At 35.4% G+C, this 12736-nt stretch overlaps 1 pseudogene; it reads right to left on the bottom strand.

Moving 5' to 3' along the window:
* Nucleotides 1-7941: 7941 nt before the first annotated feature.
* LOC149528376 (serine/threonine-protein kinase PEPKR2-like) lies at nt 7942-9655 on the bottom strand (annotated as a pseudogene).
* Between the last annotated feature and the right edge of the window lie 3081 nt (nt 9656-12736).

Below are 12736 nucleotides of genomic sequence, written 5' to 3' on the forward strand. Positions count from 1 at the left end.
GTCATGGATTAAAATCAACTTTCTTTGGAATGCATGCTTAAAACAAAAAATCCAATCTTGAATGTCAAGGATCAATTAACTATTACAATATCAAACACTTCATTTGGAGCTTCTAAAATTGAACAAAACAAATCTCTTTTTCACATGCAATCTAGGTAAAGTTTGATTTTTCGACATTTAAGAAACTTTGTTAAGTTAAAATACAAATTTACAAAAATCAATTTGAGTAGTTCTTTGGACTCACCTCTTTTCTAATCACCCATCAAATATTAACCATTGGTTGCAATCTCAGCCCCATTTATGGGGATGGGTCTACTTGAAAAAGGTGTTAAATGTTCCACAATCTAACTCACTCACTTGGTCTTTGAACATTTGCTTTAACTTTATCAAAATTCTTAAATGGCCAAAACTCTAGATTAAATCGATCACACCTCAAGTTTGGGCACTAAAATTGAACAACAACTGACGTGGAGAGCTTCTGGGCGCGCGCTTGAAATTGAATCTCACACACTTTTGTTTTGGGCTTAAAACTAACTCACATTCAATCTTGAATGCCTTAAAGAAAATTAATCGATACTTGACGTGGAGGGCCTCCGGGCACGCGAGTTTTCTTTTGTTAACCCTAACTCTTCTTATTGTTTGCATTCTTCGATTGATTTACTTTTGCTGGCGCTTCAAGTTGGAATTGAACATTGTCTCTTAAACATGAGTGCTTGCAAAGTCTAGATTAGCACACATAAGAGTCAGTTGGTAAAAGAACAAATGTGTTTTTTAGCCCAAGGTCACCCGAGTCTTCTCTCCCCTTATCGTCTTTCGAGGCCATCTTGGGTGCATAAGATTAGGATCCAAAACCTTGTTTCTTTTTAGGAGGCCTGCTTGGGGATTTCATCACCCCTTGGACGACCTCAACTCAAGCGCTCCGACGAAGTATAAGAATCGGGAGGTGAATCGAAAGACACCTCTCTTGGGATCAAGATTTTGTCATTTGGGCTAAGCCTCAAGGAACTTTATACCCTTGAGAAGTGAAAGAGGAGAAGTGGGTTACCGCTCCTCTTGCCTGTGTGACATCCTTTTGATCTCATCTACGGATTTGGGCCTCACGTACCTTGCATATATCGAGGACTCCCTAGCTAAACCAATTGTCAGCCTTGCAGAAAACCATCTAGGATGTTAATGTGTTTGGAGTGACTGATCGAAACATTTGTAGAACATACACACTTCTTGGCGCAAGTATCACATTCTGAGAACCACAAACTTCTATCTGGGTGTTCCTATCTATTACTTATTTTTATTTTACTTGTTGAATGAATGTTTGCCAAACTTGGTCAATCCTAGCTTAGGGCACACTTAGCATAGTCACTGCCTATTTTAGAAGTTGAACAAGTTGAAGCAAAACAACCAAAATCTCCCAAAGCCAAGAAAATTTAGAAATTTATGTCGGAACAACCCAAACCCAAACAGAAGTTTCACAAGGTCAAACTCAAGCCATCTCTAGCATACCAAGAACTTTCAGCCAAGAGGAAAGAAATAACACCAAGCCCATGAATTGCCAAACTCCACAAAGCAGAGGACAGGAGCTATCGACGAAGCACTTCAAGAGGCCTGGTTAGAGCGCACCATCAAATTTAGCCAACATCCAGGAGTTAATCTTGCTTATGCCTTACCAACTAGGCATGATTTCTATGATTAGACACCCTTGTTTCTCCACATCTTCTTGGATAAGCTTCACTTTAGAGTCATCTTTGTACAAAAGCCAGCCATATTAGGTTATCCCCTTAAGCATTATTAGCTCATCCATCTCATTTAGAATCAAACCATCTAGCCAGCAATCCAAAATCTGCACATCTAAGCTTTCAAAATTGTTGTCACCTTGCTAAAAGTTTGCCATTCCTAAAATCTTCCAAATCCACCAATCTCACCAAGGTTATCCCTTTGACAGAGCTTTGTCTAGGGTAATCTAGCTTTGTCACTTGTTATCCCTCATCACCTTGAGCTAAAGGTTGGGATCCACAAGTGGTCAATCTCGTGTTCTTCCTAAAGGATCATCAGTCTATCCTTAAGTTGACACAATCACCACCAAGCTTGCACATAGGAAAGCAGACCTTTTGTGCTTTGACAACATATCTTTGAAGTTAGAATCCCCAACCCAATCCTCCTTAGGTTTTTTCATATAGCTTTGCCTCAACCTAGGAAATCATTTGCATAGAAAAGCCTTCCCCCTTTTGCATCCATCAACATTATTGCATCTCATCCCTAGGACCATTTTTCATGCCACTCGTCACTCGCTTAGCCAAGAAGAAAGAAACAATGGAGCCCTATCATTTGGATCAAACAACCTCACCCCCCTTGAGCACTCAGCCATCCTTCAGCCCAGAGCAAGCTATGCCATCCCCTACTGACATTGAAGCTTTCATGAACCAACCAGGAAATGCAGTATTGGTAAATGCCATTATAGACAAAAACAAAGAGACAATCATGGCTAATTTTCGAAGGGCCAATGTAGGAACCTTTGACTTTGGAAGACCCCCTCCATTATCAGATCCATCTCACCCATTTTTTGGCCAACTGCCACCACCCATAGGCTCTTATGATCCAAATTATCCTCAATATATTCCAAAAGAAGAGCCTCTAGCCAATCCATATGACCCAACAGACCCAAACATACCATCATCCACCCAAGTTGAAATCTCCATGCCACAAGCCAACCCAGCCACCACCACTCCATCCTTGGTTCATACCTCTCCACTCCAAACCCCCTTTACCCAAAACATCTCACCATTCACCCCCTTCACTATTGCTGCTACTCCCACACCTAGCCTTCCAAATCCACCCATCTCCCAAATTAGTGCTAGCATCTTTGGCCAACCTCAACAATATACAATAGGGATGCCACCCATGGGGCCAAGTAATCAACCTTTCATCGTCCCCAACTTGTTCACCACAGCCCAAAGCACAATCCCATCATTTCCATTAGGTCTCGGGAGCTCAATACCACCAGCCAAAAATCCACAAGCTACTACCTTCACTCCACAAAGCTATCAAAACTCACAAGCTACTGCCAATCTTCTACCAAGCTCGCAAGTGACCCCAGCTCCCACCACCACTCTACCAAGCTTCCAAATCCAGCCACAAAGCTATCAAACCCCATCAGTTCCATTCCCAAGCTTTCAATTCCCACCACCTCCACCACCAACTAATCCATTACCTCCAATTACCAACTACTTTTCAATGCCACTTCTAGGAGGTAATCCACCACCCCAGCCAACCACCAATTATTTGCAGATGCCATCCCAAATGGGGGCACAACCCACATATATTGGTCAAACCCCACAAGCCCTCTGATCCTTTCCCCAAGCCTCACATCCATCTTATACCTTACCTCCACAAAGCAATCCATTTACCCCACAGCCAGCTTATGTTCCTCAATCCCAACCTCAAATCCCATATCAACAGCAAGCCTCACAGCACATGCAGCAATATGCGCCACCTCCCCCTCAACAACCTGTCATCCACCATGCAGCTACCCAAACAATGTACAATCCCTATCAGTAAATCCCTCATAACCATCCATATTCAATGGCCCCATCTAGCACATACCTACCTCAAGGCACTCCTACATTGGGGGCACCCCAACCATCACCTATCAATTCAGAGTGGGAGCAAATGAAGACAGCTCTGAAAGCCATCCAAGAAGGGAATGATCCAAAGACATTCAAGTTTGAGAATGTGTGTCCTTATCCATTTGACAAAGCCATTACCACGACACCATTTCCCAAACACTTTGAGGTACCTAAATTTGACAAATTCAGAGGAAAAGGAGACCCTGTCACACATATCAAAGAATTTTACATGCATTGCCAGGATGTGGCATACAATGATGTCTTCCTCTTGCGCCTTTTTCCCAAAAGCTTGGCTAGACCAGCTCTTGAATGGTTTTATAGAATCCCCTATGGCACAATTAAAAACTTTGCTGAATTATCTGAGGCATTTGTAGCCCAATATGCCCATCTTGTTGAAATAGAGCTATCAATAGTTGATCTTGTCCACACCAAGCAAAAAGGTGGAGAAAGCCTTGCCGAATACCTGCAAAGATGGCAAACCCTTACCACCCGCATATCCTGCACCTTGCCAGAACGCCATGTGGTGAAAATGTTTATTGATAATGCACATCCCAGCTTGGCTCACCACATGACCATGAACTATTTGCAGACCTATAAGGATATCAAAGAGAAAGGAATGATCCTTGAGCAAGGACTCATCAAAGATGGTGTGGTAAAGATTTACAAAGAGGCCAACCAAAATCAATCACATTCCAATGACAAGTCTAGGTATTGGAACAAAAACAAGCATGTTGCAACAGATGGGGTTACTGACACCAGACATGTGAATATCGTTGGTCCTTCTCAAAACTAGTCTAACTCGCCATATCAAACAAACAACCAACAAGCTACCAATTACCAAAAACGAAATAACCAAAGCTATCAAAACCACAATACAAGACCCAACTTTCAAGGGTCTAACAATCAAGCTAATGCCATCAATGTAGCTGTAGGGCAAAAGCCCAGATTCCAACCTGCACCTAGAAACTATACACCCCTTGGTGAGCCATTGGATGTTATTTTTGAGAAATTGGCTAAGGAAAACCTCGTCAAATTTCCTCCTACCCAGCAAATTGATCCAAGCCAATCCAAAGCTGCATGGTACAAGGACAATGAGTATTGCAAGTTCCATAGGGTAAACGGTCACACCACCCTCAGATGCATGAAACTGAAAGACAATGTGCAAGACCTCATTGATCGGAAGGAAATCACTGTTGGTGCCCAAACAAGCACAATCCATGTGCTCTCCTTTGAGTGCATCCTAGCCCTCCTTAAGCCTTCATCCATCCTTGCATCTAAGCCCTCCATCCCTCTACCCCTTAGCCTATAAATTGAATCCCATCCCAAGCCATTTCATCAACAATCTTTGAGCTAAAGTTACCATGCTATTTTGAGAACCAAAGCCATCAATATTACCCTTATAATGCCAAATTGAGAGCTCACAAAGCTACCAATTTTCCATTACCCATCTCCATTGAAGCAACTTTTGAGCATCTTGAGCATACATCCACAGCAAAAGGACACATCTACAGAATCAAGAAAGCATGGATTGTTTTCTCTTGTGAGGTTTTCACTTCTTGTTTGCTTTCTTTGTCTAAGCATATATGTGAATTTAGTTTTTGGTTTGTGAATGTTTACTTTATTTGTTAATGTTCTTTGCACACTGATTCTGGTTCTACAGTATCATCTTATTAATAGAATTTATTTTATTATTGGGTTAGTAATAGTTGTATTAGTAGAACGAGTTAATTTCTAGTTTTAGTTAATTATTAATTAGTTAACTTAAGTTTAAAATATTATTGTTTTATATTATTTAATCACTTATGATTTATTTATGTGATAAGTACAAAGTAATTTAAATTAATGTTAGAATTGAAATTTATGTTTTGGTTAACTACATTGATTATTTAATAATAGTTAAGAGCTTTGTTAAGTAAATAAATTTATATGTTTCCTTAATATTAGTTAGTAATTATTATAAATTTAAAATGCTTAGTAAATTTAGTCAATAGAAAGTTAAATAGTTTAAAAGTTATGTAAGTTACTTAGTTTAGTTTTAGTTTATAAATATTAATTAGTTTTGATTAGATTAGTAAAATTTTTTGTTAAATGAAATAACGAAATCAAAAGTTGATATGAATATTATGATAAATATTTACTATAGAAATGGATTACTTCTCATGATGTTAAACTTTTGATGAATGCAGTAAATCTGTTGTTGCAATTCAACTCTTAAACCTTAGTGAACTTTATTATTATTAAAAAATAAATTGGTGTGTGTTTTTCCCCTCGAAATTTGGGCATGACAAAGTAAATCTTAAAAAGATAAGCAGAGAGATTTCTAAAGTCTATTATGCAAAAATATTCTTCTAACACAAGATTATATTTTTGTGTAATGGAGCTATTTTTGGCTTTTCAAGGACATGGAAGCCGAATGAGGAGTAGCAGCAAGGGAAGAATAATGATAATTGAAACCACCATAAATCAGGTGATTGACATTTAACAAATGATTGGTGTGATGAGTGTAGGAGAGTTATAGTGAACTGGACATAGCAGCCAGAGTTGGGTAGCAAAATGCATACCTCACTAGACTATTATAATACAAACGTGGAGCTTGCAGGGAGATGCAATAGTTTTGTGAAAGCCATGTCATATGAGTTGAAGCCATGGCCTTCGATCCAGTCCTCTCCTCTTGTTCCACAAATGGAGGCATTCAGTTTAAACAAAAATGAAACTTGCACAAACCTTCACCTTCTTCCTCTTATATTCCTCCAACAAGTTTTCTAGATCCTTGTTGGATTTGATCAAAACTAGGGTGTTAGAATCCTTGGTCAACAATTGGAACTTTTAGGTGATGCTTGAACCAAGGATCTCAGTCATTTTTGTTACAAGATCTACAAAAGAAAATGGATCATCCTAAAACATCACAGAGAAACCATAGGTTGTAAAGCTCACATAAATTCATACAAATTTCACTCATCCAAACCTGCAAAGTTAATGCTTTGATCAAATACTTTGGTCTCCCCTCTGATGTTCCAGAGCTTCCCATCAATGAGACAAGGAAGAGTCTACCTACCATAGCTATAGACAAATGATCTCCATCAAAGAGAGTGGTAGATGAGGAAATGAAATATTTGCCCAACTACTAAAATGAAATTTGTTGTAGAGCTGAATAATACTCTTCACTTATCATTTCTCAAAGGTAGTGGCCATGAATAAACTTAATCTAGTACAACATTCACTCTCCTTCTCTACTCTCATCAAATATTAATGAAAATTGAAATATTAATGAAAATCGCAAAGTGCGGTGGTTATTGTTTGCAAAAAATGACTATTTAATATTTGTGCATTATTATCAATTTTTTGTGGTGAATAGATTTAAAAAGAATTATTAACTATTTGACTCTTAAATGAATGTCAATTTTTTTAAAATTGTCAAAATGTTTACAACCATGAATTCTTCCATTGTAGAAGTCTCTCATTCATTAGATTAGAATACTTTTTAAATTAAATTAATTTTGATATTTAATATTTTTTGAGAATTTTTTTGGCTCAATCTCAAAGAAAGAATACTTTGAGATAAAATTTTATGGAGAAATATGGAAGAAAAACATCCTTTTTAAACTACTTTTAACAAGTGATGGAACTAGATTATTTTCAAAGAATGCTTTAGGATAAGACTTTATATAGAAATATATAGAACATCATATTCATAAATGTTTAAATAAGCATTAAAAATTATAGTGAACAATAATAAAAAGAAATTGACATTTTTGATTAACAGCAATCTTGTTCTTTTTAATTTTTTATACACCTTTTACTTTTATTTTTCATAGCAGCCTTATCCTCAAAATTTAATAATAACATAATTTGATATTACCTTGTTATACTATTTTTACAATATAGTACAATTTGTAATTATCTCTTAACACTAGTATGATACAGAACAATATGGTATTTATCTGTTAATCCAATTATATCCCAATAAAATGAAAGGAGACAATATCTCAATCATGACAAGCTTAATTCTCCTCCACTTAGTATTGCCACAAAATATGAATTTTCCAGTCATCAAATTCATTGAAAGTGTGACCAAACTGTCTCCACTTCAAAAAATCAGCTATAGAATTAACCTCAAAGAATATCAGTATAATTAATTATTTTCCTTCAATCTGCCATATACCTCATCATTTCCTAAAGTTAAAGTTAGCATTCTAGGACAAACTTGTTTACCATCACGGGTAAAATAGTTTTGATACATGCTACAGAAGTAATGGAAGAACATAACACAGAAGTAAACGTAACACAATGCTTCAACAAACCAGATTTATCAGCACAATGATTAGCATGCTGTACACAGGGGCAATGTTGAATGTATAGGGTTCTGCCCAAAGTAAGGATAGGCAGTCACATTGAATCCGCTCTTTGTATGTTTAGATATTCTTATTTGTGAAATTGCAGCACACAGAACATCTACAAGATCTACATTTGTTTCTTGCATTTCAAAATCTCTCTCTGAAAGTGATAACAGAGCATGATCAATTGCATCAACAAGTGAAGACTGTAGATTCCTGCATATGCAATTCTTTTCTGGGCTTGAATTATGTATCTCAAGCTTTCTCTCTTCCTTGTATGGAGACATCAACTTTGAATCCATAAAGAGCTCCATATCAGATTTTGTATAATACAAAATCCACGGATGGTCTATAAAAGGAGACAATTGTATAGGAAAACTGTACAACAAATTGTTCAAGTTTATAGTATAAACTGTGAGCCTATATAAATAAACATAAATTGTGAACCTATATAAATAAACATACTCAAAACTTCATCTGGAGAGAGTCTCTTATCAACATCCCTTGACAGCATCCTTGACAGCAAATCCTTGGCCGGTTTAGAAATGGACTTCCACTTTTCAGTGTGGAAATCCAACCACACATTTTTTATTTCCTCAAAAATTGCCTCTACAGAAGCCCCAGAAAATGGTAAGCTACCAATTAAGAGTCCATGGAGGAGGACTCCAACAGCCCATACATCCACCTTTTCAGTATATTTCCCCGCTAAAACTTCAGGGGCAACATACGCTGGACTACCCACCAATCCTGATAAACTTTTCCCTGTTTTCAAAATAAACAAGATGTCAATAATCTTGCTAATTAACTTATTTCAATGAACACACAATCTGAATCTAGAAGAAGAAAAAAATTACTACAATGAATTGTGGAAACACATGATTATTTCAAAGAGTTCGGATTTCATGAAAAGATAAGACCTGGAATTTATGAAATTGAAACAAAAAGAGCTGGAATTTATGAAATTTTGAATCCCATACCATTTGAAACATGCAGAGATAGGCCAAAATCAGCTAGCTTCAACTGTCCATCATCGGTGAAAAGAATATTCTCAGGTTTTATATCCCTGTGAATAACTCCCATCTCATGACAATACTGAATGATGCTAACCAACTGTTTGATTAACTCTGCAGCTTCCCTCTCTGAAAAATGTATTTTTTTCATGCAATCAACCAATCGCCCCCCAGAGCAAATCTCCATTACAAGATACAAACAATTTTCATCTTTGTACACTGAATGGAGTGTTACAATGTTAGGGTGTCCAGATAAGTGTTGCATGATTTCCACTTCCTTGTGTGCATTTTGTGCACAACTTTTGGGCAGAGTCTTACATGCCACGTCTTCTCCTATGACCCTGTTCTTGCACAGGGTTACCACTCAGTATTTCCCTCTGCCCAAAATTGGGCCCATGATATAGTCAAATTCTATTTTGCGGTCTCTAATGATTTGTGCGGTTTCCTTTATGCAACCACATTTTCTCTTAATGCCTCTTGGAGTTGTATCAGTCAAGTAGATCCCCCTTCTTGGAGCATAAAGAGTTGCAACTGGTGCTAGATGATTGTGAGAAAAGCTCAATTGTTCTAGTGAAAATGGAGAGGCGGAGGATGAGGTTGATGCACCATCATCACATGAGCAGATCACCTGCTGTGATTCAATCCTATGTAGATCTGTGTTGTTCGTCCTCCTCTTCTTTACAAGAGTCATGCTTACCTTACAATTCCTGTCAGAAAGTTGCAAAGAATGACAAGTTTCAATCTTTGATAGTTATTTAGAAATTTGTTCCTATTATCTTGGATGTTACAAAAACACAACCTAATTTATCAGTACTAACAAATTCAAACATAATGGCAGCCTGCTAAATTAATCCAAAACTATATACACAATTTTCTAAATCATTCCTCTCAAAATACGATGTATTAATCCAAACTATGTACGAATACGATCAGAAAATTGCAATGGTATAACCAATAAGAAATGTTTTAACCTTAAGTTTAGTCTTCTTGGATGTTACAAACACACAGGCCAATTTGTCTATACTCTAGAAAACTCTAGAAAACAAGAATACATTAATCTCAATCATTCTGATCAGATAGAGTATTAATTCAAAGCTAGTATGGATATCATTTGGCATGCTTCAATCCACTAAAAAACATCCCCTTCAAATCCGCGCAGGACAGCGTCTTTCTTGATCTAAATAGACTAAGAATTCAAACATATTTTCAACTTGCATGACTATATAATATAATTAATCCACTTCCAACCATCATAATAATATAATTAACCTGAAAAACGGTTCAAAACCAAAACTCAAATCCCCGAATCAAGCCCTATTTTATATAATTATGAAGTAATTATATAATATTCTACAGCTTTTTTCCTTTTGATCAAAGTCAAGATTAATTAAGTAATTATTATTATTTATTAGGGTCAAATCTAAGACTTAAAATTTACACTTGTGTTGTAGACTCTTGTCTATAATGAGATAGCTTTTTATTTGTATAATTTCAATTGAATTTATTCACACAATTCATTTTTTTGATACACAATTCTATTCAAAATAAGTTAGTTTAAAACTTATTATAGAATTAAAAGTTAATTTTACCAATTGTAAATTATCAAAATTTCTCAATTTTATAAAATTTATTTATATTTTCATTACATCACTAGCCCTAAAATAATCTCAAAGAGTCTCATAGCCCCTAGTGTTTTTGTTTCGTTACCATTTGAGGACGACATGAAAACATTAATTTTTATTATTTTTAAAGTTTTGATAGTTCTTATATTTTAATATAATATATAAATAAATAATTTTATAATTTATAACAAGATAATTTTAACAATATTATTACTGAAAAATATAAAATGAAATAAGTTGTATAGCAATTATAAGCATTAAGTTGTACTTTACATGTTACTAATGTTTATATTTCTAAGATTAGTATTTTTAAATGCTATTTCTAAAATTTAGATGCACTCCTTCCAACAAAACGCTTTCTAATAGCTACTTTTTTTTACTTTCCATTTCAAATTATTCTAAAAAGAAATTGAGTTTCAAGTTCTAAACAGTTTATTTATTTATTTTTATTGGAAGAAGAATTAAGTCCGAACATTGGTGTCACAATATTTTATATAAAAAATACAATTGAAATCTTAAGACATGTTTGTATAAGTGTTGTATTAATCTCTAACCCTAATACAATTACGACACTCTCTTATAACCATAATGCCATAGTTAGGTTTAGAGTTTTGGCTACAATCTTATTTAGGAGTAGAGTTTATTGTTTGGGTTATGATAGGGTTAGAGTTAGGGTTGGGATTAGGCTTGATAATAAGGTTTAGGGTTAGGGTTACAATTATGGTTATGTAAGGGTTTACATATTGGCTAGTATTATGGTAAGAGCTATGATTTTGATTAGGATTAGGGTTAATGTCAAGATTGGAAATATAGTTTATTTTATGGTTAAAAGTTACAATTTTTATTTTGATTAGGTTTGCGATAATGGTTTAGGTCACGCTGAGGGTTAGCGTTGTGTTTACAATTTGGATTATTGTTCACTATTTTAGCCCACATTTAGCCCAGAAGTGATATCTGATCTGAGAAATCTTTAGTGGTTTGGATTCATTGTAAAGGGATAACATGATTTTTTGAGTTGTCTCTTGTGGGTCCACGATTAGAAGAGTTATGTCAATGTTGAGTCGTCCATGTGTGTCATCTCAACTTCTGTTGATCTGCTGGTGACAGAGTTTTTTTGTCCATGATTGGTCCATGTACTTCCATGTTAGTAGTTGGCTAGGTCCAAGGTTTCATACGCATGCAAATGAGATCAACGGTTGTCATGTCTTTGTGTTTAGCTTAGTGAAGTTTCAAAAAAACATGAGATGTTGCCACACATCTTCATTCTAGCATTTCTTCATGTTGTAGTGCTTCTTCAATGCTCCAAAACATGAAATGCATCATGTGTCTTTGGGTGGTCATGTCCCATCTCCGACATTTAAGTCAACCAAATATGCATATGCACAAATCAACAACGAAGATTCAACGAAAGATTAAAAGATTGTGGTCAGTTCTATCAAACATCAAAACACATTGACAACTCCCATGTCGTGTGATATCTGCTCATCATCATGAGAACATAGGATGCTGCCATGTGTATTCATTCTGACATTTCTGTAGACACTTAAAATTGTCCTAAACACTATATTAATTCATTTAATATTGCCCTTGACATTATAATTAATTATTTATTAATTAATCATACTGATCATATTCATCTACTGATTTAATTAAATAAGTTCACTTTCCTTATGTATTTAAATTTAATTTAAATACTTCCATCCCTAATGTGTTAAATTTATTTAATACATGATTCTCCATAAATCCCCTTGTTAAATAAATACTATTTATTTAATTCCTCCATCTCCATTAATTTCTCTAAACCTATGATTAAATTGAATCCTATTTAATTTAATCCTAATCGTATCCTAAAACCTAGTCTACAACCATCACTCTCATCCTTTTTAAACCTTTAGGATTAATTAGGGACCTAACAAATGCAAGGAAAATTTAGGACTTTCTAACAACCTTCTAAAATGCAGATTACTCACTAATCAAGATTAGGGTAATTAACCTCGATTACTCACTAACTGCAAAAAAGTCACTAGCCAAATCTGACTTATATCTTTAGGTCACTCAGTTAACCCTAACTATCATGTTGAAATGGATATACAATTCATGAGTATCAAGTGACACTATAAAAACACTATTACAAAACATTAACATTTAAA

The sequence above is a fragment of the Cupressus sempervirens genome, chromosome 11 (assembly GCF_028749045.1).
Source record: "Cupressus sempervirens isolate cs-2001-9-10 chromosome 11, ASM2874904v1, whole genome shotgun sequence".
Taxonomy (NCBI): Eukaryota; Viridiplantae; Streptophyta; class Pinopsida; order Cupressales; family Cupressaceae; genus Cupressus; species Cupressus sempervirens.